The sequence below is a fragment of the Medicago sativa genome, chromosome 4 (genome assembly GCF_051527215.1).
Source record: "Medicago sativa cultivar Bolivia chromosome 4, Bolivia_mono, whole genome shotgun sequence".
NCBI lineage: Eukaryota > Viridiplantae > Streptophyta > Magnoliopsida > Fabales > Fabaceae > Medicago > Medicago sativa.
The window spans coordinates 48,461,799-48,487,879 of record NC_140752.1 but is presented as its reverse complement, the minus strand read 5'-3'; the positions used below and the strand labels follow the sequence as shown (position 1 = coordinate 48,487,879).

General features: G+C 33.8%; 1 pseudogene across 1 annotated transcript; it reads left to right on the top strand.

Annotated features, from left to right (window-relative positions):
- The first annotated feature begins 15,854 nt into the window (after positions 1 to 15,854).
- On the top strand, positions 15,855 to 24,030 carry LOC146929475 (G-type lectin S-receptor-like serine/threonine-protein kinase At4g03230; annotated as a pseudogene). The gene is made up of 6 exons (XR_015006047.1): positions 15,855 to 16,973; positions 18,057 to 20,660; positions 20,780 to 21,241; positions 21,324 to 21,497; positions 21,589 to 21,797; positions 23,705 to 24,030. The product of XR_015006047.1 is annotated as a G-type lectin S-receptor-like serine/threonine-protein kinase At4g03230 (transcript).
- Positions 24,031 to 26,081: the final 2,051 nt, after the last annotated feature.

The window sequence follows — 26,081 nt, the reverse complement described above, 5'->3', positions numbered from 1 at the left end:
GTTGGTCTCACGTCAAAAAGATATATAGAATTTGAGTTATGGTCAAATTACTGCACGTGGGTCACAGTGAATTTTTATGGACTTTCAGCACAACTTTTCCGAATTTAAAATGACAATTGGTATTGATCGGTACAAAATTGGTCTTAGAAGTAAACATGAAAGTTTTAGATAATTTTATTAGCTTTCTAGTGGATTTGGTTTGACGTGAAAATGATGTTTGGTCTGTGAGTTATGATGAAAATACTACAGGGAGGTCTTAGCAAAATTGTACGGTGACAGCATTCTCTGTTTCATGTTTTTGCGTTTTGTTCATATGTTTTTGTTTTGAATTGATCTTTGTTGTAAACATGAAATTTGTTGATATTTGTAATACCTTTCCAGTAGCTTTGGTTTGACATGAAAATAGGTTGTGGATAATTTATTATGTTTTTACAAAGATACATAGTGAATTATTGTCAATGTTTAAATTCGATGTTATATGAAGTTGTTTATGATTGATGAATATGATGTTTTAGGATGTTGTTTATTATCATTTGATATTGTTATATTATGATATGACATGAATTATTTATGTGATCCATATGTTGTCAAGATGCTAAGATGTTAAGATGTTAAGACGTTAAGATGATAAGAGTTGTTAAGTCGTCGAGTCGTTATGAAGTCATCAAGTTGTTAAGATGTTATGTTGTCAAGATGTCAAGATGTTAGGATGTCATAGATGTTCATGATGTTATTTAAGTTGTCAAGTTGTAGGAAGATTGAGTCCATTGCATACTCATTAAAGTTGGGGGCTTTAGGCCCGGCAGTCTTGTGCTCATTAAAGTTGGGGGCTTTAGGCCCGACAGCCTTGTGCTCAAACTACGTTGGGGGCTTTAAGCCCGGCAGCTTTATGCTCACACGTTGAAGAGCCTAATTACGCTCATTTATGTTGTTGATTGGTACCACATGCATTTGCATATCAAGAAGTTTACGATGAGTTAAGTTGTTAAGAGTTGCATCGTCAAGTTGAGTCGCATTGTCAAGTCAAGTGTCGAGTCGACTATGAAGTTGTTTAAGATTGAATATGAAGTGAATGATGAGTTTGATTAAGAATGTTGTTTATGTTTGATGATGATGTTTGATTATGATGATGATGTTTGACGATGATGTTGTTCATGTTTGATGATGATGTTTGATTTTGATGATGATGTTGTTCATGTTTGACGATGATGTTGTTTAGGATTGATGATGATGTTGATTATGATTTGTTTATGATAGTTGAATATGAAGTTGTTATGATAAGATGCTATGTGATTTATGATATGCTGATATGTGAATATGATAAGATGTTATACGTTTACTAATGATGATGTATGATGACTCCTCGTGATTATATTTAAGATGGATTGTTTGTGATCATGTTTATGGTTGATATATAATGTTATGAGATGGTTATTATTAGTACTTGATGTTATATGATGATGTTTATGTCTATGATTAAGATGCTATGATTAAAAGGATATATGATAATGCTTATGACTAATATTTGTAGATATGTGATGATATTTATATGATGATATAATATGAAGTATATGACTAATGTAGGAAGAATAATGATACTAGTTAAGGAAGTTTAAGTTGTTAGATATGATTAATGAATTATAGGATGTTTAAGTTGTTGAATGTATTTTACATGATTTATATGCTTTATATTATTGTTTGAGAAATCTCACCCCTCTGCTTGGAAATGTTGCTCTTCGTATGGGTAACTTGCAGGTAATCAAGATTAGAGGCGTCGTGAGTGGACTCCTCACATGTGTGTCTAGGTGCTCTGATACATAACGGGATGGGACTTGACTTTACTTCTATTCCTTACGTATGTTTTATCTTGGTTTTCGGGTGTCAAACATTGATTACGTTTGAACCTTTTTAACCTTTGATATCTCATTTTTTTCTTGGGAAGGGAAAAAATAAGAAAAACCCTTGAGAATCGAGGTCCGGGAGTTGTTTTCGCTACGGGAAGGTGTTAGGCACCCATAACGACTATAGTATCCTATAGGAACCGTCTTTACTTTCTACGCGCGCGCTTTATTTTTAAATGCTATTTGAAAAGTGATATTTACACCTAAGAGTTTACTAAAGTGAAGAATTGGAGGGAGAAGAAGATGTTTGAATTTTTATTTTATTGGAATTGAAGGAATATTGGTTCCTTGCCTACGTACCCTTTTAAGGGATCAAATCCACCGTAGTTCTCTTTCAAAAATGTTTTTGTTTTTGTTGGTTGATTTTAAGTTTGAAAATGGGATTTTGAAGAATAGAAAGAGGCCTCAAGGGCATGAGATTGTGAAAAGAGTGAGGTGGAATTAGTTATTTTGCAAAAAGGTCTAAGTATGATTAGAATTCATTAAGATTTTTTGCTTAAGAAAAGAAGAGGAAAATACAATGGGATTTTGATCCCAAGGTTTATTTAGAAAATCATTTGAGTGATGTTGCTTATATTTGTTTGGAAAAGAGAATTTACCTAAGTGTCAAGGTTCCTAAACATACATCTAAAGCATACATTCCCTAAGCATACATCTAAAATATCCATGTGATGTGTGTGCATGTGTCGGTGTTTGTGTCGGTGTACATCATTAGAGTCCATTGTCCTTTACATCATTGGCCTAGATACATGCTATGGTCTTGCAAGAATTTAAAAGCATTTAAGAGAAATTACAAAACCCCTAAGTTTTCTACATACTAAGTATTGCATGAATTTTAAATGGCAAGAAGTAGAATAGAGGTGAAATGCTTATAAGATGTATGAAACCAATAGATGAAATTGTTAGTAATATAAGGCACAAAAATATAGAGATATAGGTAAGTAAAACTACCATAACAAAAAGTAAGAGAAATGACCTAAAAACAAGCAAAGACAATATGCAATAGACCTAAAGATTCATCACCAATGCAAGGCTTGAATATGGCCTATAATTCTCATAGCTCAACATACTTTCAAGGCACAAAATCCAGGTTTAAAAATGAGAATCAAAGTACCATTATGACCTTGTATTTTAATGTGAATTTTAGATTTATTTGCACTATTTATTCACAAAACAAAACTTGGAAAGCAAGCAACCAAACATCACATGCACACACTCAGTGGAAACACATGCAAACAACAGTAACAACTTCATAAAATCATATGTCAAGAACCACAACTATTTATCAAGGGTTGGAATTAAATGTTCATGGACTTTTAACATGGAATTCAAGTAATAAAGCAAGAAAGTATCACAATATTTTTTGCCAGGTTTTGACACATAATAATATCACAAAAATGTCAAGAAAAACATCAAGAACACATAGAAAATTTTTAGGAATTTTATTATGAATTTTTAGGCTAAAGTAGGGGTGCAAACATCAAGCAGCAGTGTATGAATAGCAAGAAAATTATGAGGATGCAAAATCTGCGCAGAAAAGAGGCCCAGGCCCAAGAGGAAACGGATTCTGGATCATCCAAACGCTTCAGGAGCGTTGGATTGATCCAGATCAACTTAACCTAGATCTAAAGGCTGAGAACCAAGCAGAGATGAACCGAGGTTGAACCGGTCCGGTTCAGGGGTCTATATAACCCCAAGCCTGCCGGTTCAATTCATTTTTACATTCACTTCTCTCTCCTCTCTCAAATCTGGTGAGAGAAGCTCTCACCTCTCTCTTGACTTCTGGTCGTCTTCTCCGGCGGGTTTCGCTGCCGCCGGTGAAGATTCCGATGCCGGAACCCTAACCGTCACTCAAACTCACCAAAAACTCTACGATCTAAAGCTTTTCACCGTTTATTTTTCATTCTAAGCATGAATTAAAAACCAGAAATCACAAAAGAAGCCTAGATTTACATCGATCTGTGGATTTGTAACACACCTACACCTTCGTTGAGGTTTTTGAAAGAAAGACGAGAAAGTTTATGTGTTCACCTGTTATTCAATTCGGAGATTCGAAGGATAAGATGCAGGAAATTTCTTGAATCTATTCTCTGATCTTCTGGTGAGTGTTTCTTTGTCGCTTCGAACTAAAACGAATAGATGAACACGTTCCTCTTCTTCTCTGGTTCAACTTCGAATTCAATCTTTGTTCTTCTCTTCTCACCAAATCCTTCGTGATCACGTTGGATTCGTCATCGTTGGTGATGAATCTACGTTTGAATTGCGAAGGTGAAAACTCAATGATGATGATTCTTCTGAGAATCTCTGAGAGTTTTTTTTGTAAATTCGAATTGATTTTGTACAATATTTGTTGAATTGAGTTTTCTTGTGATGAAATTGGTGTGGATTTGTGGTGAATTGATGTGGATTTTGATTCTGGACAATTAGGGTTTCGGTTTGGGGATGAAGTTCTTCATGAGCTTCATCGTGTTCTTGCAATTTTCTGTGATTGATTCTGTTTTCTGGAGAGAGAATTGGAATTGGTGTTTGTGATGTGGCTTGCGTTGAATGGTTCTGTTTCTGTGCAATTGATGAGTTGGCTCCTTTTATAGCTTGACATGTGTATCTGATAGTCAATGGGACGTTGACACCTGGATTGGACCTTAACAAACTCGGCCTTGGCTTAAAAATGACTTGAGGACCTTTTTGCAATTCTTTGAAATTAAGGGACCAATCTGCAATTAAAAAAAAATGGACTAAAAAAGAACTTGACACTAGTAGGGACTGTTCTGCAATTAACTGAAACTTGTGGACTAAACTGCAATTATGGAAAAAGGACTAAAAATGCAATTATTAGAAATTTTGGGACTGAAAATGAAAATTAAAATAAAATTGAATTAAAATTGGTAAATGGAAAATAACGTAAAGTGAAACGATTAAAAAAATAACAAAACGGACTAAAATGAACCAACTACATAAATGAGGTACTTTAAAGTAACCTCTCTCTGTCAAAATTTCGTGTGAAATGACCAAAATGCCCCTAGGGATTAAAACGACTCAAAATGACTCAGATGCAATTTTAAAATGGTTTTTTAACAGGGAATTAAAGCAAGAGCTTATACAAACTAAATGAAAAGACTCAGAGACAAGTTTTTTTAGGGATTAAACAGAGTTTTAACACAGGAAATGACTAAAATGCCCCTAGGGGCTAAACTGACTCAAAATGACTTCAAATGTAATTTTTGGAATGGGTTTTGACATGGGATTAAGATAAAGATTTATACAACCAAATTGAAAAGACTCAAACAATTCTCAAGGACTAAAATGAGTTTGAATGCAGGAAATGACTAAAATACCCTTTTTTATGAATTTTGCAAGTAACATTGAAATAAAATGCAGAGAAATATGCAATTGATCAGAGACAGATCAAATGACTTGAAATGCAAGGAAAATATTTTGGATGACTTGAAATACAAGAAAACATAGACAAACACACAGTTGAAAAGATTTTTAGAGCTAAATTGAGAGATAAAGCAGAGTAAAATGTCAGTGTAAACAATAGCAAATTGGCAATCCTTCAAGAGTAATAGGCATATATTCAAGATAGAAAAAATATTTTGAATAAGTATTTTTAGGTCCAAAATTAGGGTATAACAACGTATTGTTTATGAACTTTTATGAATAAATATTGAACTAAGACTTATGAGATTTTTTGTTGAGGCCTGCGTGCCAAAGACTTTTTATGTTGAATGAACTAATTCCTCTGCGAAGTTTTGAATTACTTATGTTAAATGATTTTGAAGAATAAATTGTTATTTATTCAGTTTATGACTTTCAAGAAGTATGTAACATTCCGTTTATGATTTAAATACTCTGATTTATTATGAAATTTTTATGTTGGGAAAACGGGGTGTTACAAATGTCGCCGGAGAAATCACGTCGGAGCGCAAGCAAGGGTGAAATTCATGCAACCTCGCCGGTGAAATCACGTCGCAATCACGCTGTGACCTAGCCGGATAAACTACGTCGGAGCGGCGAGCAAAGGGCAGCACGTCGGAGCGCGTTTGGAAGTTTGGCAGCACGTCAGAGCACGTCGCAATTGGAGGTGGTGAACAACGGTGATGGAAGTTTGTTTCCGGTGGTTAGATGATGAATGACGGTGGTGAACGACGGTTGTTTTCGATGGTTAGATGATGATGATGATGATGATGATGATGAATGAATGAACACAGGTGAATGAACGACGTCGCAATTGCAGCACATTATTTCCGGTGGTTTTGTTTGTTTCCGGGTTGGGTTTTCTTTGGGGGTGTGTGTAGGAAGCAATTGAGTCGGTTAATGGGCTGGACTTATGCAAGACTTATGTATGGTGCATAAGGATTGCTTATGCACCATAACCACACCCACCTAAAGTAGTCTTTCTTGTATTAACTTGGTCCTACCTCTTGTGTTTTACTCGTCTTTCTTTCTTTATTACATTGTAACTAAATCACACAGCGAGAATTAATAGCAAGTGAAACAGATTAAGTTAAATCTAATTGTCCATAAGACTGATTATCCACAAATTATGTATATGCACCAAAAAACAATTGCAAAATAAACAAAATCGATAAGAGCCTTCGAAAAAGCATCAGGACTTAAGTTGATAAGTAATGTTTTTCATATCAACTTTACGCGTAAAAATATATTGAAGATACATTTTTTATGCACGGTAAAAGTGTAAAATTTGAAAGAAATTGTGATTGATTTATTTTTGCTACGTATATTCGGACTGCTTCGCAAAATATATCAAAAATCATTTTTAAAGTTATAAAATATTGTCTCGAAATATATTAAGCAAAAAATTTGCTGTAAATCAAATACTGTTTCAAAAATATGCTGAGCAAAAAAATTTCTTCAAATTAAAAAGTATATTTTTTCAAAATATATCGGGCAAGAAATTTTCTTCAAATCAAGTAGTAAATTTTCTCAAAGTATATTGGGTAAGAAATTTTCTTCAAATCAAATAGTGGAAATATATTTTCTCAAAATATATTAATCAATAAGCGAATCAAAAAGTGAAAATATATTTTCTCGAAATATATTAATCACGAAGCGAATCAAAAATTGGAAATATATTTTTTCAGAATATATTAATCAAGAAGCGAGTAAAAAATTGGAAATATATTTTCTCAAAATATATTAATCAAGAAGCGAATCAAAAATTGGAAATATATTTTCTCATAATATATTTTTTCAGAATATAATAATCAAGAAGCGAATCAAAAATTGGAAATATATTTTCTCAAAATATATTAATCAAGAAGCGAATCAAAAATTGGAAATAGATATTCTCAAAATATATTAATCAAGAAGCGAAAATATATTTTCTCAAAATATATTAGTCAACAAGCGAATAAAAAAAAAGTGGAAATATATTTTCTCAAAATATAAGCGTGTTTTTTTTTTTTTGAAGTATAATCAAGAAGCGTGGTTTTACAAGATCAGTTTGCAGAGAAAATCATGTAATAGAGAAATAATTAACTTGTGTATTATTATGTGTAAGCAACAAACTTTTCATAAAAAGTTCCTCTCAGTGACTTTTTCACAAATAACTTTTTATCTACATTTGTTCATGAAAAATAAGTTACTTTATTCTATAAGGACTTATTACAATTTCTGTTTGGCCCAGCTTCTCCTTCTAAGGAGAAGAGAAATGCCAAAAAAGGAGGGCCAAACGGACTCTTATAATGGCCAAACAATTTTAAAGAAGGGAAATTGACGGATAAGAAGCAATATTGATAATATATGTATATTACTTTTTTTTTTTTGGTTACAAATATGTATATTACTATACACAAGTGAGTAAATATATGATCAGATATGAATATATATATATATATATATATATATATATATATATATATATATATATATATATATGCACAATGAAAGTCAACATCACTCAATATGTTTTTTACCATATGCATAAATTTATAAAGTGAAACTGAAAACGGAGCACTTCGGTGCCTTTGGTGCATTTGTTTCTATCTCTCTCTAAACCATTCATTCTCTCTCATCTAAATAATTTATTTTAATCATTCAATTATCATTCACTCTCCTCTGAAATGCACTAAAGGGACCCAAAGGCACCAAAGACAAAGGCACCCAAGTGCCACCCTGCATATTGGAACGATGAACATAACCAGAGAAATAAAAATAAATAATAACAATGATATAGGAATAACTGAAATTGGATTCATGAGAATTGAAATCAATGGCACCTGGTTATTGGAAACATTGATCGCCGAAACTGGTTCGGTATTCGCCAAAAATTGATCGCCAAAGCTGGGAAGTTATACCTCACACCCCTACATTTATATTCTTACCCCAACATTTAACACAAACTACCAAATTTACCCTTTATATAAAACAAAAAAAAAAATTACCCTTTCACTTTTCACCCCCACATACACTTCAGGTTGTAGTTAAACACAACCCCTTTTCTGGAAAAATTAATTCTGCTTCCAACAAGTAGTAAGCTTCAATTCCTATGTTTCCTTCATCGTTTCTCTTCTTTAATCTTAAACTTTTCCAATATTTGTTCTTAATTGTTTAACTGAATCATTGTTTGGGGTTTAGTAGGTTTTTCAAGGTTTTCTGGGCTAGGTTGGGAATCCTTCACTGAACAGTGTTCTGAAAATAACAATTTTTTTAGATGCCGTCGACCGCGAATTGTTCCCGGAATTGTGTTAACCAAAGTGTACCGGTTGATATCGGAAAACTGATGAAAATTGTTTCGGTAATTTTTCCCGGAATCGTTTCAGAAAGATTTCCGGTTCAGACAATTTATTTTTTTTTACTTTCTTTTAACTGAATACCTCTGAAGCGTGTAATTCTTCCCGGAATCGTTTCAGGAAGATTCCCGGTTCAGACTTTTTTCTTTACGTTCAGGAAGATCTTCTGTTCAGACATTTTTTATTTTTACGTTCTTAATTATATTGTTTTGTAGCAAATTGTATTCTTCTAGTTCTTCATACTTTGTCCATTATTTACTTAGTCCACTAATTTTCTACTTATTAGGATGTCTGTTGTGCTAAAATGAAGATTAAAAAAAATATAAGCAAGTAATATCAAGAATCAGGACAATTATTTGGTATTGTAGTAACTAGCATAAACGATTTTTAGGAATCAAGAATAAGAAACTATTAAATTTTAATGCACCGGATAACAAGTATAAAACGTGTCCGTTGTTTGTTTTCGACATGGAAAATTATTTGCTATTAACTAGAACGCACGGAAAGCTAACAATACTAGTCTTCCGGATTTTTTTTTATATATTAGTATTCCGAAATATTTTCGGAAACGTATATATATGAGTATTCCGAAATATTTTCGGAATCTTTTTATAGTGAAAAATAAAACGAAAATTCATACCTGAAAAAATATCATGTGGGGTGAATTCATTCTGAATCAGGAGAGGTTGAAAATGAGGGTGAAAAATTTATGTGTAAAAGATTATATAGTAAAATGGGTAAAATTGAAATTTTTTAAAAATTGTCGGGGTGAAGGTACATGTGTTGGGGTATAGGGTAAAATTTCCCCAAAGCTGGTTTGGTATGAAGGTGAGAAAAATACAAGAATGAGGGGGTTGAATTGTGTTAGCTTTTTCTGCTTTTTAAACTAAGTTCAAAGTCCAAAGTCTTATAAAGTTCATATTCTGGAAACATGTTCAGGGCCCGTTTGATGGTCATGATATGAAAGAGACATGATATGATATAAAGTTGGATAGAGATAGGATATGATAAGGACATGATAAACATTAATCATATCACGTGTTTGATGCGCACATGATAACAAACAGGATATCATTATAATTAAATGAAAAAATTGCTCTCATAATGAATTAAAATATTGTAAAAATGGCATGTTATTAATTATAATAGAAAATACATGCTATCATTATTTTAAAAATGGCAGAATATCAAGATAATAAATAAAGAATGATCTTCTAATCTCATCAGGATAATTTCTAACTCAGCCTATACTCAGGATAGAAATTACAAAGGAAAGTTAGGATTGGATAGGAAAATAGTTTATTTTATCCTATCCCTTTGGTGCATCAAACATGAGATTTAAGTAGGATATGGTTAATGTATCATATCCTGTCTCCCTATCTTGTCCATCAAACGGGCCCTCAGAGTCTAATGCAGCAGATAAAGTAAAGATAGAGAGAGAGATAGAAGAGAAAGACACAAAGCAATTATCCTGGTTCCTTCCACAATCCGGAAGTAGTTTAGTCCCCCTTGCACTTCCAAGGAGATTTCATTATAATCCAATTCTACTTACAAATGCTCAAGCACAAAAGTAAGAGACTTCAAATACTCAAGCACACAAGCAAGATATTTCCTATGCTCAAGCACAAATACTTGGCTTTCTTCTTTTAAAAACTTCATATGCTGTTTTGTTCAAAATTGGTCTAATATAGATTCTATTTTGAACATAACCTGTTGTGTTTACTACTTTTGCCCAAAAGTGTTTAGCCAAATTATTTTCATGAATAATGGTTCTGACCATTTCTTGTAAAGATCTATTCTTTCTCTCTACAACCCCATTTTGTTGTGGAGTTCTAGGAGAAGAGAATTGATGGATAATTCCATGTTAACAAAAAGATTCAAATGGCTGATTTTCAAATTCTCTACCATGATCACTTCTGACTTTTAAAATTTTCAATTCCTTTTCAGACTGTACTTGAGTGCAGAAGTTGCTAAACACATCATATGCATCATCTTTAGTTCTAAGGAATTTACCCAAGTCCATCTACTGTAATCATCAACTATGACTAATCCATATTTCCTTCCATAGATGGATGCAGTACTTACTGGTCTAAATAAATCAATATGAAGTAGTTCTAATGGTCTAGAAGTAGAAACAATGTCTTTAGATTTGAAAGATGATGTCACAATTTTTTCCTTCTGACATTCACCATAAAGTGCATCTGAGTAATAGTCAATGTTTGGTAAGCCTCTAAGCAGTTGTAACTTACTAAGCTTAGAGATTAATCTTCAGTTAGCATGTCCCAACCTTTTGTGCCGCATCAATTTCTTATCACTCACTGATAGAAGACAAACAACCTTCTGATCAGGCAGTTCTGAAAAATTGATTTTATATACATTATTCTTTCTTTTACCTTTAAACACTATGAATTTATCATTTTTGTTAATTACTATGCAGTTGCTCTTGTCAAACATCACATCATAACCACTATCACAAAACTGACTAATGCTAAGTAAGTTATGTCTAAGTTCATCAGCAAACCACACATTATTAATAGAGATAGAAGAGTTACCAATAGTTTCCATACCAATGATCTTGCTTGTCTGATTTCCTCCAAATCCCATAATTCCTCCCTCTTTCATTGTTAGAGTTAGGAACATAAACTTTTACCCTGTCATGTGTCATGAGAAGCCACTGTCCAGGTACCATGATCTCTGCTTTTTCTTTACTCTTAAGCATATCTGCAACATCAAGAATTTTAGACTTAGCTACCCATATCTTTATGGGTCCTTTAGGGTTAGTCCTGAAAGGTTTAGTCTTCTTTCGTGCCCTGTGCTTGAAGTTAAGTGGCTTATGTTCATTCATGACTTTAGATTTAACACCATTTGGTCTCAAATCCCATGAAGTTACAATTGTTTTTCTCCTCTGATCCTCAGACTTTAAGACTCCAGAGTCTGAGTTCTACAGAACCTGAGATTTAGGTTTTGGTCTCTTCTGAATCTGAACCTTTGGAGTCTTAGATTCAGAGTGATTCACAACCTTAGACTTAGAATTCTTTGACTTTGAAATGTTTACAGTCTTAGAATCAGAAGCTTCAGGTTCTGACTGGATCACAACTTTAGATTTAACAGCTTCAGACACATAATAAGTTTTCAAACCTTCCTTAATGCATTCAGAACATGATTTAGGATTAGTTACATTAGGTTTCCCTTTTGTAAAACCAATTCCTCTACCATTGTTATGATATATGCTATAAATCATGGAAGCTACCTTGCTTCTATCAATTCTAGTCATGATGAAGTCTTCAAGAACAATTTCTTGTTTACTTAAAGGTTTTTCATTACACTTATCATTCAGTTTAAGAAAAAGATATTTGAGTTTTTCTTCATAGTTTTTAATAATGAAGTCATAGCTCTCATTATCTTTTTATTACTCCTTCAGATCCAAAAGAGTTTTTTCATGTTGTCTCATTAGACTAACATATTTTTCTTTTAAATCTTTTAACTCATTGGATCTGTTTTCAAAGTGTGTGAGAAGCTCTTTAAGAGACTCAATAAGTTCAGTTCTGAGAATTTTAGAATATACCTTATTTTCATCTTTAGAGTTTGTTCCAGATTCTGCATCAGAAGCCACTGTAGCTACTAACCCCACATCTACATTTGCTTCATCTTCAGCTTGATCTTTATCAGACCATGACTCATTGTCTAAATCTTCCCAAGTAGCCATCAGACTCTGCTTGATATGCCTTCTGAACTTGTTAGATTTGAAGTTTGGTTTCTTTGATTTCTCCTTTGATTTCTCTTTCTGCAAATCAGGACAATCAACAATGAAGTGACCAGGTTTCTTGCAGTTGAAGCATCCATTTTGATCTTCTTTCCTTGAACCTTTGTAACCACTGCCTTTGCTCAAGAACCTCTTGTTCTTCCTAGCCAGATACTGAAGTCTATTAGAGAGCATAACCATCTCTTCAACAACATGATTTTCTTCAGAATCTCCAGCAGGAGACTCATCTTCAGATTCATTAGCTTTTAGAGCTTTTGAAGACTTTCCTTTAGACTTTAGTGCAATTGATTTTGGATTTCTAATAGGTTCTTGTTCATTTAGACCTATCTCATAACATTTGAGAGAGCTAATGAGATCTTCAACACTTAGAGAATTTAGATCCTTAACTTCCTCAATATCAGTCTCCTTAGGTTTTCGCTTAGCAGGTAAGCTCCTAAGAATCTTGTTCACATGATCAGAAGCTACATAGTTTTTATTCAGAATCTGAAGTCCAGAGACTAGAGTCTGAAACCTTGAGTACATAGTCTCAATGTCTTCATCCTCTTTAATCCTGAATAATTCATACTGATGAACTAGCATAGTAACTTTATCTTCTTTGACTTTCTTGTTACCTTCATAGTTTGAAAACAAAGAAGCAAACATTGCTTTAGTAGTAGTTTTATTACTCATCTTCAAGTACTCTTTGTGAGGTAGGGAAGCAACAAGAATGCCTCTGATCCTGTGATGTTTCTTGTACATCTTCTTCTGAGCAGCAATGTAATTCTTCCTATCAACAACAGCACCTTCTTCATCTAACTCCAAATCTCCAACTCCATCTTAAAGAGCATCCCATGGTTTTTTATCTAAGCCCATGATATAACTATACATTTTGGTTTTCCATTGAACATTGGAGGCTTGCTTGAACCAGATGACTTGTCATCAGTACCATAATCATATGATACAACAGCACCAGAAGCAACAACACCACTACCACCAGTTGACATGTTTATATTTTTTTTCGAATTTTATAAAAATTTTAGGGTTTGATTTATTTATTTTTAATATAGTTATGTTGTAGATCTGAAATAATATTAACATATATTATGCATACCTGTTATAATGGAGTTATATTGCTTAAATTTATATTTTTTTCGAATCTATAAATTTTTTAAGGTTTGCTTAGGATTTTTAGTGTTATGTCAAATTTTCACTACAAGTGTTTGAATGAGTTTTTCATTGATTGTTTTTAATTTCTTATTGTGTAGATTAGAAACAATGGCCGGGTGGATCGACGTTCATGCAGAATTCAACGGCGGAGAACCTCTGAGGTTGAAGGTTCGGTGCCTTGGTGTAACGTTAAGAGGTCTCAAGGATGAACTGAATGAATTCAAGCAAGGAGTCAACCCCGGAGACACAAGGAGGGTCGAATACGTTCGGTATAAACGTCCAACGCTCAACGAGGGGAGAATATCATTCACTTAGGTGGATATAAAGAATGACGAAAACGTGACGAGCATGTTTTGGGAGCACAACATGTTCCATTGGATCGATATGCGTGTAAAGTTGTTGAGATCAACTGAAGATATCATCAAGAGTCTGATTCCGCCAGAAGATCGTGATTAGGTTGGGAATGCACCTTCCAACTACAACAATTGTCTTCCTTTAAATGGGATAATTCAAACTTGCCAAACGACGGGACTCCAACCTTCGTCCGACATTCCCATTGTTCCTTTCAAAAGATTAAATTCTTGTTAGGATGGTTTAAATGAAGGTATTGAAGTGTCAAGGAATGAACCTCATTCTTTTGACACTTCAATACCGTCATTTAAACCAAACCTAACAAGAATTTAATCTTTTGAATGGAACAATGGGAACGCCGGTCGAAGGTTGGAGTCCTGCCGTTTGGCAAGTTTGAATTTGCCCCATTTAAAGGTAAGACAATTGTTGTAGTTGGAATGCACATTCCAACTACAACAATTTTCTTCCTTTGAATGGGGAATTCAAACTTGTTAACCCGCAGGACTCCAACATCCAACCGACATTCCCATTGTTCCTTTCAAAAGATTAGATTCTTGTTAGGCTGGTTTGAATGAAGGTATTGAAGTGTCAAGGAATGAACCTCATTCTTTTGACACGTAAATACCGTCATTTAAACCAAACCTAACAAGAATTTAATCTTTTGAATGGAACAATGGGAATGCCGGTCGGACGTTGGAGTCCTGCTGTTTAGCGAGTTTGAATTTACCCTATTCAGATGTAAGATAATTGTTGTAGTCGGAAGGTACATTCCCGATTGTAATGTAATGTAATGACTCGTCTATATAAGTTAGGAACATGTATTATTGAGAATTAATTATATAAGTTATGATATCGAATGGAACAATAATTTATTTATTCACTTTTCGAATTTATTTATTCATTACGCAATTTTTATTCGAATTCACGTTAGTTTTAATTAATTATTTTTATTAATTTTTTCGAATTTATTATTTTTAAATACACATTTTTTATTTGAATTTTTTTTTATTTCATATACAATCTTAAAGTAAATGAAAATAAAAACTAAAATAAAGAAACACAAGTAATAGATATAAAATCACATTTTATTAATATAATAATACATTTACAATGGGGTAAAACTAAATCTGTTTCGTGGTACCAAAAATTAAAAATAACATCTTCGTCGTACATTTATTCCGTAATAGGTGGAGTCATCTTCGTCATACATTAAAAATAACATCTTCGTCGTACATTTATCCCTTAATAGGTGGGGTCATCTTTGTCATACCAATAACATTATCAATTGACTTAAGAGCACCCAAAATTGAACCTAGAACTTCCGGATACTCTTCTCCAAGATACTCGTACAAGACAACACCAAGATGACCCAAAATTGTTCCTCACCTTTGCACTCTTGTTGTTTAATAATACATTTAACTACCGCTTGGGGTTAAAACAAAGAAAAAAACCCACAAACCATAAACCCTGAACCCTAAATCCTGGGGTAAAACCAATTCAAAGAAACCTCTTGAAATTTTCAAATTTTCAAAGAGGCCTCTTTCAATGAAAGACAAATGATGGCAAACCTACATTTTGTAGAAGGAAGAGGAAGAATGAGAGTAAGGAGGAAATAATGTGAGGAAATGAGAGTAAGGAGGAGAGAATGTGAGGATTTTTATAAAGAAAACATGTAGAAAAAATAGGTTGACTGTTGAAAAAAATAGGTTGAATAATGAAAAAAGAGGTTGAATGAATGATGGAAAAAGATGTTGAATGATGGAAAAAGAGGTTGAATCTCATAACACACGTAGCGATAGTTAACTACCGCTGGCTCTAGCGACAGTTAACTGCTGCCGGCTTTCTCAACGGTAGTTAACTACCGCTGAGGGCAGTTAGGTAATTTTCTTGTGTCGTTCTGAAGTTATCATTGTCAGAAAAGCAATTTTCCTCATTTTTACCTTTCGTCTCTCTCTCTCTCTCTCTCTCTCTCTCTCTCTATCTGAAGCTTATCCCTCTCCTCTCTTCTATACCTCACGTGTTCCTCCCCTCCCAATCACCCAATAATTCATTTTTTCTCTAAGAAATACAACATGCAATCATAGGCACTTGATCCTTGTATCATTACTACCACTAAACTCTATTGATTCATCCTTATCTCCTTCCATACTCCATCTGCCGAGCCTATCTATCTCTAAGTGTATTTTGGAAATTGGTTCTTAGCCTACTAATGATGTTGTGTGTGCATTCCTGATGTGGATTGTGCATTAGATTGGTGTGAGAAGCAAGAATCATTATAAGTTGTAGAACTAAAGCTTGAGTACTGGTTTGATTAATTAGAGCAAGGACTGAAGCAAGGAATTAGGTTGTTGATGTTAGGAGCAAGAAAAAAAAAAGGCTTTTGTTTGAGACAAGAAGATTGAGGTTGGTTTTGCTTGAAGTTTTACAAGGTAATCAAATTAGTTGTTTTTAAAGAGGTAACTTTTAGCTTATTGCTGTTATGTTTGGCTGGGACTGTTTTTGAGAGAGTTAAGCTGTTATGGTTGAATTGTTATAGCTAGAGGAGATTATGCACGAACTTTTAAAGAATAAGTAGAAATTCGTATGACAACTGCTATTGCTGTGTTGATCAAAATTAAGTGATTATTAGATATTTGGATTCTGCGTCCCATTCCCTTCAATTCGAATATAAGTTTCATGTAATTCGGAATAGGAATGAATTCGGAAAACATGTTTAAAGTTTGGTAATTTCTGCTGGATTCTGGTTACGGATTTTGGAACAGGGCTCCACCGAAACGGCAAGAACTCTTTTACTGTGATTCGGATTCAAGCGGTTGTTGTGGCTACGGATAGCTAACGCAATGCCCGACGTTTTGACAACAGTTTCGCTAAGTTCGGTTCAGAATTGAGGTCTGGAGACAACGTTGAAGTAAAGGACCTGATGTAGGATTTGAGCAGAATCGGGGTTCAAATGCGACAACTCGCTGAAGTAAGCTTGAAACATCGTCTAGCGAGGAGGTGCAGAAATGGAGTCTGCGTTCAGACGGAACTATGTACAAGCTGCGGAGAATGTTTGAGGTGAGTTCTTTGACTAGCTCCTCCCTTGGATGAATATGTGTGACCGTGTAAGAATTCACAATTATGCTAAGTTTACGAATTAAGGTTTAATAGCCCCTTTGTGCCTTGATTGCCAAACTATGTTAATGTTGACGTGCATTTCTTTGTCTATGGTTTTTATATGTTATGGATGTATAATGTGCAGCAAGGGACTTGAATTGAGGTTTTTGGATGTTAAACACGATTTTTGCAGGTTCAGGGTCTGCTGAATTCGCTTGAAGCGAGTGCAACTCGCTTAAGCGAGTTTGACAGACTCTCTTTTTAAAAAAAGAGTCGTCGACTCGTCTTGCAATCCTTTAGTGGCCTTCCGAGGTCCATTCTTGCAGTTTTTTCCAACTATTAAACCCCTCAACGTCAAGTGTTTAATGCACCTTACATCTAAGATTCTTAAGAGGAAATGCGTGGCTAAACATTAACATTATTCGGCAATGAATGGCACACGAGAGAAAGATAATATGATTTATGTCCGGGTAGTACTCTAACCCTAGGTATTGGGGAATCTCTAGAACCTCGACTTAGGCAGTTGAGATTAGCTATGTTAGTATGTTGCCAAGGCATACCAGACTTAAGTAATTATGAACATGTCGTGTCTTTTGCTATCCACGCAAGGGGATACAAGGGACGAGATACGCTCCGCAAGGTAGGCCCGCACGACATTCAGAGGAGTCCAGTGTTAACCTCAGATAGGTTTTTCACTGGTCATGTTATGGGGATATTTTCCGGGGTTACTCCACTCGGGATTATTCCGTAAAATGAACTCAGATAATGTTGTTTTGTTTGTTACACGCTAACTTCTAACATAATAAGAACAAGACATGAATACGATATGATATGATATGGCATGATAAGTATTATGAACAGATGTTCCGAACGATCTAGTACCCCGCACGATTGTCTAGGTATGCAGGTTATCACACACGTATAAACCCGAATGGGTTGAGTGTAGACACGTGGCGACCCTAGGTTTCCCGAGGTTGCCTATAGCCTAGGATTAGGTAGAACTCACTGAGACATTATGTCTCATCCCAATCCTTTTGTTTACAGATCAGCAGGTTGCTCGTAGCAAGAGGTCGCAGACATGCAGCCGAATGGATGACCATCAAGTGCTCGTTCATACAAGACGTAGAATTTTCTTATGTATTCAAGTTATAGGATGAGCTTGTATTGGATAACTAGTATTATTTCGTGGTACGTACGAACTTGTATCGATGTGTATGATCATTCGAAGCTTGTAAAGTTGTAAAATTTTAATGTATCTAGTACTAGGTTAACACACATGCTAAATATTCTAGACACGTTTAGTATGGGTGTTACATCGCCGGCTACCGTTTTTTGAGATCGTTGATAAGTTTTTAGGTTTATGAGTGTGGTCTAGGTTAGTTTTACCAGTCCCACAGACGGCGCCAACTGTACTTGCAGTGAGTACAATAACATGTAATCACAATATCATATTAAAGGTTGGAGTGTCAGGGTTGCTTTGGAGGAATATTGATTAAAAAATTAGGATTATGCAATGGAAGAAGACTAATCACAACCAGGATGGAAAAGTTTGTGCTTGAAGAAAAGGTGATATCTAGAGGTAATATTGGCGAGAAAGTTTTTAGGGTTAAATATGTTTTTAATCCCTATAAAATTATAAGCTTTCAAGTTTAGTCCCTACAAAAACTCTATTCACTTTTAGTCCCTATTTTCATTTTATAGGGACCATTTTGGAGGACTAAAAGTATCCATTTTTTATAAAAAGTTTTCAAAATAGGGACTATTTTTACAAACTACTATATTTTGGAGGACCAAAGTTACCATTAAAATTTTATATGGACTAAACTTAAAAGCTCATGATATTATAGGAACTAAAAACATATTTGACCCAAGTTTTTATACCCAAGTTATCTCTTTCACCGTCTGACATCAAAATTCCTTTCAAGTTTCAACGGAGACAATTTCCTTTAGCTGTTTCATTTGTGATGGCTATTAGTAAGATTCAAGGGCAATCACTTAAAAATGATTATCTATGTTTAATCTTTATCATGCTACTTTTATCGGTAACTATACATTCATTATGCCATAATTATTCCTTTATATTTCACTTGGTAGGACCCGTGCAACAAAAAGGTCAAAAGTCTAGTAATTGTTATACACAAATATGGTATTATTATATTAAATTATGCGCAGATTGACATCCAGTTGGCTGAAAATTCTCAAACTAAAAACGTAGGTAGGTGGGTAGGTAGTGAATGTGAGTCCAGAAAACCATTTCCTCTGATGTGGGAGAGTGTTTCAGGTCCAGTAACATGAGAACTGGTTTTCTCTTCTTCAACTTGTATACTTCATGGTTGCTAATATGTTCTTCTCCGATCTGTTTTGCTGGAGACACTTTGAGCACTAGCCAGAAGATAATAGGGAATGAAACCTTAACCAACCTTGTTTCAGCTGGAAAAATATTTGAACTAGGCTTCTTTACCCCAAACATGAGTGGTGATTCACAAAGATACTTAGGCATATGGTATCACATGCAAGAGGGATCAGAACAACCCCAAAAACAAACAGTTGTGTGGGTTGCAAACAGAGACAACCCTGTAGCTGTTAATTCAACTGGAGTTTTCCAAATAGCAGAGGATGGGAATCTTGTAGTTGTAGACACATCAGGTAATGAAAAAAGGTACTGGTCATCTAATTCCAATTCCAATTCCAAAGTCAAAGATTCTTCTCCTAAAAACATGACAGTGAAACTCATGGATTCTGGTAACCTTGTGTTACTAGATAATGATGAACACAAGGGAGTGAAATTGTGGGAGAGCTTTGAAAATCCAACTGATACGTTCTTACCAGGAATGAAAGATGGAAAGGAATTTGAAACTCACCAGTTGGAGAAGTGTTGAGGACCCAGGAAGTGGAAATTTTTCTTTTAATATGGAACAAACAAAAGGTGTTTTGGGGTCAATCGTTTTAACATCTTAAACCAAGATCAAATCTATTGGGAGAGCGAAGAGTACAACACGTTGACTTTCCGTGAAAAGTTTGATCAAGTTGATGACATCAACTCAGAGGTTTACAATTTGTTGACCAACTTCAGTTTACTTGAAAAGAAGGAACAAATTCCTATGAAAAACTACGGCAATACAAGGTTGTTCATAGATTCCTCAGGTGTGATACAGTGGGTGGAAAACAATTTGTTGGGAGGTGAATTATTGGTTAGGTGGATGCAGCCAAAAACGAAATGTTTAACATATAATGTCTGTGGAAACTTTGCTACCTGCAACGATGATGATAAAGTATGCAAATGTTTACCTGGATTCTACAACGAGTATAGGGGAAAAGATAAGGCCGGTTGTAAGAGGAGAACATCATCATCATCATCGTGGTGTACCGGAAAAGACACAGCTTTCTTGAACTTGACAATGATTAAAACAGGAAGGCCGGATAAAAAGGAAACCGTGCAATATGAAGAAGATTGCGCATCTATGTGCATTGAGATGTGTCCACAATGCCAGGCTTACTCATATGCTCCACTTCCTACAAATTACCAGAGGAGTGTTAGTCCTACAAACTGTTGGATCTGGACACGTAATTTAACTACTCTTAAAGAAGAGTATACTAATTGGGATCATGATCGGAGACTCATTGTCCTAGTTGATAAATCAGATATAGGTATGTATCCCTATGCATATGATGATTCATTAAAGACGCATTTCAATTTTTTTCCATTAAAATTAGACATATTCATAACTGTATGTGAAGATGAAGTTTCCTTCTATTCACTTTTGCAGCACCAACTCCAAGAACTTGTGAGCCTTGTGGTATAAACACAATCCCTTATCCATTGAGTTCTGGATCCAACTGTGGAGACCTCAAATACTTCAACTTTAAATGTAACGCGTCAACAGGTCAACTCAGCTTCACCACCACCAACAATGTTAGTTATAGAATTGTTCGTGTACAGACAAGTTTAAGAATATTTACCATTAATAACAAGGACAATTATTTCAATCGATATTGTGATGAAGCATCTAATCACCAAGAAATTATGAAGGTTTCTTCACCGTTTCACACAAATGACGATTCATGCTCTGAAAAAGTAGAGATTAGTTGGGAGCCACCTTCTGATGAACCCATTTGTGATAACTCTGTTGATTGCCATGGTTGGAAAAATTCTACCTGTAGTACAGGAAACAGGTGTCTTTGCAATTCAAACTATAAATGGAATGGCGAGTTTTTAAGTTGTTCCCAAAGTAAGTATTTACTTAATTTGCTAAAGTCTAGATATTATAACTTAAGACAAATGTGAAATAAGTGTTAATTTGCTCTCTACAGGCTTTACAGAAACTAGAACCTCTCCTAATGCTACAAAAGAATCAACAAAAGGAAACTCCAAAAGATCATTCTCTTTGATTCTTGGCTTAACTATTTCTGGCGTTGTTATTCTAGCTTGCATCATTAGTATTGCTTATGCATGCCGACGGAGAATAGCTCATATGGTGAAGCAAGGTTGAAATTCTACTCTTTTTTCATTATGGTTTTGAAATTTTTAAATCTGTGAGTTCAATCCTTGTCTAAGATTTCCCTTTAATGTGTTTAGACAAAGAAAGTATACAGAGAAATATTAGAGGGGGCTTTTACGACAGTGAGAGACATGTGAAGGATTTGATAGACATGGAGGGATTGGAAGAGAAGGACAATGAAGGAATAGAAGTTCCTTATTTCGATTTTGAGAGCATATTAAAGGCTACGAATGACTTTTCAGAGGCAAATAAACTTGGAAAAGGTGGTTACGGGCCAGTTTACAAGGTGATTGATTTTTCTTATTTTTTATATTTTATTATCTTGTCATATTGGTAACTCATTTCGGTTGGTTTGAGATGGTTTGGCGGTGTTGCCTCTTGACTTTAATGTGTGCTCCTCTAAAAAATTCAAGTTCGATTCCTCCCATATCAATTTTGATGGGTTAGTTTGAATTCATAAAAGAATAAAGATTAGGGCTATGTACAATCCTTCTCTCTAAAGCCTATGTCCCGAGGTACATGAAAAGTTGGAAACATACCAAGCACAGTATATTATATATTTTCTTGTAACTTTTATGATGTTATGTTATTGTAATATCATTGATGAAACTCTAACCGTTTTGTGTTATTATCTCTTCTCTCTCTGAAATTATATATTGTTGACAGGGTATCATAGCTTGTTTAGATCTTCTTGAGCTATTTGTCACTTTTGCTATTGATTTCCTAAAAGTTCGGGAATTTGTTTTGCTCTATGACAAATATTGGTGTTTTGATGAAAGAATACGTGTTTGGCTATCTGTAATTTTGGATTTGGGATGGGACCGTATTACTCACCACTAGTGTATTGATGGATTACAGCGTACTGCTGGATTTCATTTGCAAGGGAATTTTCCGTTCGTAGCTTAGTCAAGATTTAGAAGCACCGATCAAATTTTGATAGATATGCATGTATAAAAGAATTGGCATGAAAAAACACTCATGTTCTTGGTCAACATTTGGTTTGTGTTGGTTAGTCAACATTATCTTATTGGTTTCATTTGGTACTCTGATTAAGTGTAGCAATTTGATTCTCTCTGTTCATTTGGTTTAATTTGATTTGGTTTGTTTCGGTTGATTTCATTTGATTCTCTATTTGTCTGATAGGTTGACTCCTCTCTTTGATTGATATTATTTCTTTGATCGTTCTTTTCTTTGTTAGTTTCTCCTCTTCTGTTTGATTGACTATCTTTGTTGATTCTTCTTTGTTTTATTGATTCTTCTTCGTTTGTTCGATTGGAATTCTACATATTGGTTCTTCTGTTTAATTGGTCATCTCCCTATTGTTTGATTGGTTTGTTTGTTTGTTTGATTGTTTCTCTCGTTATATCTTGGTTCTTCTATTTGATTGCCTTATGTTTGATTGATCTTCTCCCCATCGGTTCTTATGTTTGGTTGCTTCTCTTTCTATTTGTTCTTCTGCTTTGGTTGCTTCTCCATATTGGATTGGTTTTGTTTGATTTGGATCTTCTTTATGGTTCTCTCTCCATGATTGTTGTTTCACTCTATGATGGTTCTTCTCTTTGGATGATGCTCCTCTCTATGATGATTACTCACTTTGATTGCTTCTCTCAATTGGTTACTCTATTAGTTGGTTTGGTTTATTCTCAGGGTTAATTTGTTACAAGCTTAGCAAGCTTTGACTTGAGGGGTAGTGTTAGAAGTTTATATTACTCAAATATGTTTCTTCGTTTATTGTTTGACAAACTCTTTTTTTTAATAAGCCAAACTAGCCCATTGAAACTGACATCGGAGAGAATAGAATATGAGACCTTGATAGGATCACATTACTAAGTTCCAAGTCAATATCATCAAACCGGCCTAAATGGGTGTTTGACAAACTCTTGATGCTTACTATTGTTGCATCATGAGTTTGAAGGGAGATATTACATGATAAAGCCATTGGATTTAAGCCATTTGTCTTTATATTTATAAGTTTGTCTAGTCTATTAGGATTTAGGATCTACTATACATTTTCGTTTAACTTTTATTAGGTTATGTCATTTTTTTTACAGAATTAGGTTATGTCATTGTAATGTAATTGATGAATCTATAGCCGTTTTGGTATTATTCTCTCTTCTCTTCACTCTAGCGTGACAACTTTAGTTGTCATAAAACATAATTCTATATAATGGCATGTGGAGATTTTTGTTTCAGGGTACACTACAAGGTGGTCAAGAAATTGCAGTAAAGAGGCTTTCAAGTGTTTCATCACAAGGCTTACAAGAATTCAAGAATGAGGTTGTTTTGATTGCAAAACTTCAACATCAAAACCTTGTTAAACTACGGGGCAATTGCATAAAAGGAGAAGAAAAATTTTTACTCTATGAATATATGTCCAACAAGAGCTTGGACTTATTGATCTTCGGTTGGTTTCTAAATTTATTTTTATTAGGTGTTTTGTCTTTTACGTGTTTGGATTATAGTGGTTATTAATCTTGTTATTTTAAATGAATAAAATAAATATCCAAAGATTCTACAAAGAGCATAATTTTGGATTGGCAAATGCGGTTTGACATAATTCTTAGAATTGCTCGTGGATTACTATATCTTCATCAAGATTCAAGATTGAGATTTATTCATCGAGATTTGAAAACCAGCAATATTCTTCTTGACGAGGAGATGCAGCCAAAAATTTCAGATTTTGGATTAGCAAGAATATTTGGAGGCAAGGAAACAGAGGCAAACAGAGCCAATATTATTCTTAGTCTTTTTCTTCTTCTTTTCTTTCTCTCATATATTTTACGCTTTCTCAACGTATATGGATTGGAATTCTCCTTATATTCTTTTCTTAACATGTGCTAGTATAAAAGAATGTTATCATAATGTTGTCAGGGCCGTTCCTATGAAATAGGAGGCTCGGCTCTCTATTTAAAATAGGCCTCTGGTAAAATAAAAATGCAATTTTTTTTTTTGTAGATAAGCTTCATTAAAAAATTTCAATCAGAAGAACTTCTAAACATGAAAGGAAATAAAAAAAATTAAGTGAAAGAGAAGTGAAATTTACCTAATAGTGTCGTTTGAATTTGTGACTCCTCCGTCGTGGGAAAGGAGAAAATGAATGGTTTATGTAAAAAAGAAATGATTTAGATGATTCTTTCAATGAAATAATTTTTCAAATTGACTAATTAAGTGATTATACAAATTGGAGGTGGTTTGATAGCAACAAATTTATGTCCATAAAGAAGAACTAGAGTCTTGAAAAATTTCAAACGTGTACTGAAGAAAGAAGAAGTAACATATATATTTTTTTATTTAAGTAGGGGGTGGATATTAGACTTAAATTTATTTTTTGAAGCCCATAGTATTTGAAGACCCGGCTTGGTTGAACACTTTGCACTCCCTAAGGTCCAGCCCTGAATGTTGTAATAATGAATATTTAAACATAAGAGTCATTTTTGTGTGTTGGCTCGCAGTGGATACATGTCTCCCAAGTATGCATTGGACAGACATTTCTCTATAAAATCAGATGTTTTCAGCTTCGGTGTTGTCTTGCTTGAAATCATAAGTGGAAAAAAGAACACGGGATTCTTCAAGACGAGAGAAATTTCAAGCCTTTTGGGTAGGGGTGGGCATGGTTCGGTTAACCCAAAAAACCGAACCGAACCGAAATTTTGAAATGGTTCAGGAAAACCGATCTGAACCGTTTCAGGTTTGGAGCTAACCGAACTGAACCATAGTTATGGTTTGGTTAACCATTTGCTTACCTATTAACCATACCGAACCGAACCGAAACAAATATTTTTTATCCAAGGAATAAAACCACTTTTATTATAAAAAATAACAAATTAAAATTAAAAGTTAGAATAGTTTATTTCTTCAAAAACAGCTTATCTTATGCGAAACAGTTTATTTTAAAAAACAGCTTATTCAAAAAAACTTATTTTATGAAAAACAATTTATTACGATCTCTTTTTAAAAATAGCTTATTCAAAATCGCTTATTTTATGCAAAACACCTTATTTTAAAAAACAGCTTATTTTATGAAAATACCTTATTTTAAAAAAAACAGCTTATTCAAAACAACTTATTTTATGAAAAACAACTTATTTTAAAAACAACTTATTCAAAACAACTTATTTTATGCAAAACAACTTATTTTATGAAAAACAACTTATTTTTGAAAACAACTTATTCAAAACAGCTTCTTTTATGAAAAACAGCTTATTCAAAAAAGCTTATTTTATTAAAAATAGCTTGTTACGATCTCTTCTTAAAAAACAACTTAATCAAAATAGCTTATTTTAAAAAACAACTTATTCAAAAAAGCTTATTTTATGCAAAACACCTTATTTTAAAAAACAACTTATTTTATGAAAACAACTTATTTTAAAAAATAGCTTATTTTAAAACAGCTTATTCAAAACAACTTATTTTATTTAAAACAACTTATTTTATTCAAAACATGTTTTGAATAAGTTGTTTTTTGAAAATAAGCTGTTTTTAAAATAAGATGTTTTTCATAAAATAAGTTGTTTTTTTTTAAATAAGGCCCTATTTGGATAAACAACTTATACAAATGCTTATAGCATTA